Source organism: Orbicella faveolata, unplaced genomic scaffold (assembly GCF_042242905.1).
Source record: "Orbicella faveolata isolate gen_17 unplaced genomic scaffold, um_ofav_v1 contig_14, whole genome shotgun sequence".
Classification (NCBI taxonomy): Eukaryota; Metazoa; Cnidaria; class Anthozoa; order Scleractinia; family Merulinidae; genus Orbicella; species Orbicella faveolata.
Window position 1 is genome coordinate 11,425,001 of NW_028301541.1, and position 5,896 is coordinate 11,430,896.

Here is a 5,896-nt window from a genome sequence, read left to right on the forward strand (position 1 = left end):
TTTCCTGGCTCGGGTTTGCAGACCTTATTTTTCGGCCGAGACGAGCGACAGCCGGAAATACTTCTGCGTTCGCAGGCTACCCATAAGTTACAGAGAGCTGTATAGGCCTTTCTCTGGTTCAAAATTTATTTGAGTATTTTTGGAAGCTGAGAAATTTTGTAACGTTACTTTCTTTCATTACCCAGGTGATGGCCAGGGTTGTTATACTTGTGTATAATGCAATGACAGAGATTGTCAGAAATTTTGAAAAGAATGTTTAACTAAAACAAAAGGTACCACAATTTTATTTTGTGGGCATGGAGATTTTCCACATATTTGAATTTTTTAGCAAAAGTTCAACCCAAACACTTGCAAAGCACCAATTCACAGTCCGTTCATAACCTGGTGAGCAATTGGATTTCCATCAGCAAAGGGGTAGCATTGGGCCTACCTAAACAATCAAGCATTTTAGAACGGACATTAAATGTAACCTGGTAAAAAATTTATTGTTGTTAACAAAGGGTTATCTCTTGAAGTCTGTCAGTGGTAGATATATTGCTTGTGACTTTCTTAAAATCCTAAACTGGGTTTTTATATGTTTTTCCCTAATCACATGCTGTCTATTTTTTTTTCGGGAATTTCCAGAAACAGATATCAAATAGAATGACATAGTCAATATTTAGCAAAATTTCTTGGTTGTAAATATTTAGTTACAAGTATCACAGCTTTTTGTTGTTTTTTTCTTAATTTCGAATCTTTCTTGTACTAAATTTGCATTTTTAGTAAACTTAAGCTAACTTTTTTATAGTACACTGTAATATGAAATATTGTCAGTTGTAGAAAACAACCAGCTGAATTGTGTTACTACTAACTGGCAGTGAACAACAATAAGGTTACAAAGAAAAGCTCATTATGAAAGTTCTAGCTATCTCCATAAATGACATTCAAAGAAAAACAACTGGTTATATTTGTCCAAGCCAATTTTGCAGTATTTGTACTTCCATTGGAGCTTTAAATACTTCAAAATTAAATGTTAGCATTTTTTGGCTCAGTGGATAGAACAAATTATTCGATGAAATTTGTGCATAATTATGGTTTCATGGAAGGTAGTAGTCACAGTAACCTGGATAGCAACAGTGCTTTCCAAACCACTCTGTGATGTTTCCTTAACTTGGAATTCAATGCCAGTACTAACTCAACTTAACAGTTTTCTACCTGGTTGGAAAGCTCGTTGCAAAATTTATGACTTGAGAAATAATATCCCATGAAGAAAAGAACTGGATAGTTGTGTCTAAGCCAATTTGCAGTGGTTGAACGTCCATCAGAACCTTTGATACTTAAAAACTATATTAGCAATTTTGTGGCTGGTTTGATGGAACCATTTGTTGCAATATGCACATTTTGCCATTTGATCTCTGCTAGGGTTGTATGGGAGGTGGCAGTCACAGTAAACCCGGATGGTATCAGCCCTTTCCAAGCCATTCTTTGATGTTTCATCAAAAGGGAATATACCAATGCCATTTTGAAGGGAATTCCAAACATGTGCCCTCATTGCTCGCCTGTTGAACTTGAGGGACGTTGGGTCTAGCTTGTAGCAGAGTGCTGTGGCAAGTGCGGTAGCAAATACACCACAGTCTGTTCCATTCGTTTGCTGGTCAACAGCGGGGATGAAGACTTCAATATGATCACTGTCCGGAATGAACAGGAGGGCAGCAATGTGTTCTTTGGTGAATGACGATATTCCTCTATATAGACTGTGATAGAGTTGAACTTCATTTTTCTGCCTACAGCCAATGTTACTAACACACACCCAATGCATACCACCAGTGTGCAGCACTTGAATAAAGAGAACTGTAGGGCTGTGCCACTTGCAGGTGACAGCAGTCCGTCAATGTGAGGAAATTGCTGATGCAACAGCTCCTGAGCCATTTGGATATGCTTGCCTGTTAACATGGCATTTTCTCTTATGTCAACATCGTTGCCATCCAGTTGGAACTTTGGCCTTTGTATTTTAAGAATGGACTGCTGATCCATTTTGGAACGCTTCACAAACTAAATTTCTGGATCAGCTTCTGGCCTTCTCTTTGGTGCATGTTTCTTTTTGAATTCTTTTCCTTTTCTTTTTTGCCACAGTTTTTCCAAGAACTCTCCTACTTTACTCTCGCCTCCGTTACTCAATAGATTGTCGGCCTGGTCTTATGTCATTTTCAGCTGATGACAGCACAGGGAAGTGAGAGCTTCTGGGGGTAGTACCTCCATTAGGTATTTTTGCTTGATTGTTGGGAAGTGCTTTCCAATTAAATTAACCGTATAATAGGTTTACCTTTCCTTGAAGTCTCCAAAACATACATTAAACTTAAGATCTTACTTCTCAGTTGGTTCTTCTCCTTCTGAAAAAATGTGACCATTGAATATTTTATGTCACCAGCTCTCCTTAGAGCCCCACAGAATTTCAGGAAGGTGGCTTTTAATCACATCATGGAAACTGGAAGTAATGTCCTCCTCTGTAATGGCCAATACCTCGTCACTTGGATCAAAGAGTGGTGGTTCTACTCGCTGCTCAGACTTTGTTGGTCTCCTGCATGGCAGTCCTGGCAGTTTGGGTGGTTTTTACTGTTTGGATGGTGCTGGCTGCTTGAGTGGTGTTGGCTGCTGCTGCCTTGTTGGTTGTTCGGATGGAGTTGGCCGTTGGGGAGCTGCTGGCGGCTTGGGTGGTGCTGCCTGCTTGGTTGGTGCTGGCTGGTTGAGTGGTTCTGGTTGCCAGGGTGGTGCTTTCTCCTTGAGTGGTGCTGCCTGCGTGGTTGGTGCAGCCTGTTAGGGTGGTGGAGCTGCTGGCTGTTTGGTTAATGCTGTCTGCTGGAGTGGTGCTGCCTGCTTTGGTCGTGCTGCCTGCTGGGTAGGCGCTGGCTGCCTGCATGGTGCCACCTGCTGGGTTGGTGCTGGCCGTGGAGGTGGTGCCACCTTATGAGTTGGTGCTGGCCGTGGAGGTGGTGCTGGCAGTTTGGGTGGTGCTGGCTGCCTGCATGGTGCCACCTGCTAGGTTGGTGCTGGCCGTGGAGGTGGTGCTGGCAGTTTGGGTGGTGCTGGCTGCCTGCATGGTGCTGCCTGCTGGGTTGGTGTTGGCCACTGAGGCGTTCCTGGCTCCTAAAGTGGTGCCTCCTGTTGAGGTGGTGCTGCTTGATGGGGAGGTGCTGGCTGCTGGGTTGGAGCTGCCATTTGGGCTGGTGTTGTCTGTAGGGGTGGTTCTGCCTGCTGGGGAGGTGCTGACTGCTGGATTTCTGCTGCCTTCTGGGGTGGTACTGCCTGCTGGGGTGGTGCTGCCTGCTGGGGAGGTGCTGGCCGCGGGTATCTGTAAAACCCGAATAGCGAATAGCGAACAGCGAATAGTCCCGAATAGCGAATAGTACGAATAGTGCGAATAGTGGCGAACAGTCTCGAATAGTGGCGAATAGTGGCAAATAGTGGCAAATAGTGACAAAAAGTAACAAATAGGGTACCCAGTATCTCGCAGTTAACCTCGTAGCAACTTAGGATTGGATTTTTCCGCTAAAAAGCACAGACGCTTATCAGGACAAAAGGTGTTTCTAAACGTAATTTCTTCTGTCTTAACCGCTGCAAAAGCGTAAATACGTCTTTATTAGGTTATCCTTGTGCTTTCTGTTTTCTTAATGTTGGCGATGGACAGCCTACTAGCCTGAGTCCGGAGAAGAAAAGGTAATAAATTCACTGAAATTCTGTTGCTTGTTTGGATAATTAATTAACGCTGGATATTAGATCTAAAGCGGTGACTATTGACGACTATTCGTCACTATTCGCCACTTTTCGCGACTGTTCGCCTCTATTCGCATTATTCGAGACTATTAGCACTATTCGGGACTATTCGCTATTGGCTATTCGCGACTATTCGGTATTCGCTATTCGGGTTTTCCAGACACCTGTTGACTGCTGGGGAGGCGCTGGCTGCCTGCATGGTTCTGCCTGTTGGGCTAGTGCTGGCCGCTGAGATGGTGCCGGCTGCTGGGAAGGTGCTGTCTTCTGGGGTGCTGCTGCCTTCTTTGGTGGTACTGCCTGCTGGGGTGGTGATGCCCGCTGTGGAGGTGCTGCCTGACTTTACGGTGTGGAGTGCTGGGATGATGTTGCAGGCTGCTGCAATGGTGGGTGTGCTGGCTGCTGAAAGTTGGATTGGATCCTGTACATTTTGAGTTCTTTGACATCTACTCTCCTTTGAAGTAATGTACCGTGCTTTCCTCGCAGCCCGCAGATTACCTTTTTTTTAGTCTAGTTGTTCTGCAGTGTATAGTCCATTCCACTAGCCTTCCATTTTGTGCCCGTTTTTCGTCTTTTGCAGCATATTGCGGCGAAGGACAGTATCGCCACTCTTAAAACTGCAATCGAAGCATCCTTTTCTTTTCAGGTACTGCTGTTTTTGCTTTTCCTGAGCGGCTTTAATATTTTGTTCCACCTTTGGAAAAAGTGCATCTCTTGTTGCGGACATCTTTTCTATATGCTCCTGGAGAACATCCTCTGCGGTTAGGTCCCTTACCAGTGTTTCAATTTTTCCCTGATCTTCGTCAAAGTGCTCTACAAACTTTTCCACCTCGAGAGGCAAACGTGGGTGCCTACCATACATGAGGAAGAATGAGCTGCACTTGGTGGTGGTCGACTTGTTGGTGTTAAGTGCGAATAAAGTACCATCTGTGTATTCGTCCCAATCGTCGTCGTTTTCATCTATGATCTTCCTAAAAGTACTGAACAGAAGTGTTAATGTCAGGCTACGATAATTTTACTTAACCCGTGATCCTGAAACGACGTGTAAAAGTCACACGCCGTAATGAAAAAAAGAAAGCAAGTTTACAAGCGAGTGTTAAGGTCTCATATTATCTGGCCTATTCCAAGCACTTTGGGGCTATTCTCAATCAGGGTTCATAAATCAGTTGTGCACGTTGTAACGTCGATCGAATATTTCCAATCGATCTCGGGGTGAGATTATTTGTAATAAAATGTTTGTATTTCTTGCACTCCATACTTGACGAAACTAGTCCCCTGAACATAATATCGAAACATAAATATATAAATTGATATAAATAACGTGAACTAGCTTCTCAGAAGAACATTTTAGACAGTGCAGCTGTTCTGAAAAACGTTCAGATGCGCTCTTTCACGCAAACCGCTTCTCTAACGATGTAATTATTATTTTTGGCCATAAAATTATTGCAATGCTCACTTCCGTAATGACTGGTTTGATCTATCATCTAGGCCATTGGACTCAGGATGATATGGTGATGTGATCCTTTGCTCGACCTCAAATGTCTCCATAAGTTGCTCGCACACCTGGAAGACAAATACATTGCATCGAAAGCAACTTCTTCCAACGGCTACACAGATGTCTTGGAGTGGTTCTGTTTACGACCAACCCCCTCAGACTTAACCTACCTGGTTCACGAATTCTCTTCCCTGGTCTGATATGATGTGAGCGGAGGCTCCATGGCGACAATACATCTTATAAAAGCCCTTAACCACGCTTAACACACTCTTGTCTGGCAGAGGAATAGCCTCGACGTATTTGCTTAAGTAGTCTGTCATGGTCAGCAGATAGCGTTTTCCCTTGCCAGAAACCTTGCCTGCATCAATTAAGTCGATACCGACAAGGTACCATACTTTAGCCACCACCTTCATGGGGTGAAGCACGTCGTAGCATTTGCTTTCACGCTTGTTCCGTTGACACCGGTCAAAATTTTTGATCTGTAAAGGAAAGCATGTAATATAAGGTAGTGCTGGTATTGTAGTGGTACTCCTGTTGATTTGTCCCGTTTTGCCGCACAGTTTGCAACGTTATAATGTAATAATAATAATAATAATAATAATAACAACAACAACAACAATAATGATAATAACAATAATAATAATAATAATAATA

At 43.5% G+C, this 5,896-nt stretch overlaps 1 long non-coding RNA gene and 1 pseudogene across 1 annotated transcript; both read right to left on the reverse strand.

The window, feature by feature from the left end:
- Positions 1-2,112: 2,112 nt before the first annotated feature.
- Positions 2,113-5,003, reverse strand: LOC149113993 (uncharacterized; annotated as a pseudogene).
- A 191-nt stretch (positions 5,004-5,194) lies between these two features.
- Positions 5,195-5,558, reverse strand: LOC149113994 (uncharacterized). Its single transcript, XR_016206282.1, has 2 exons — positions 5,413-5,558; positions 5,195-5,310 (listed from the first exon to the last, which is right to left on the reverse strand). It is a non-coding gene; the product is annotated as an uncharacterized LOC149113994 (long non-coding RNA).
- Between the last annotated feature and the right edge of the window lie 338 nt (positions 5,559-5,896).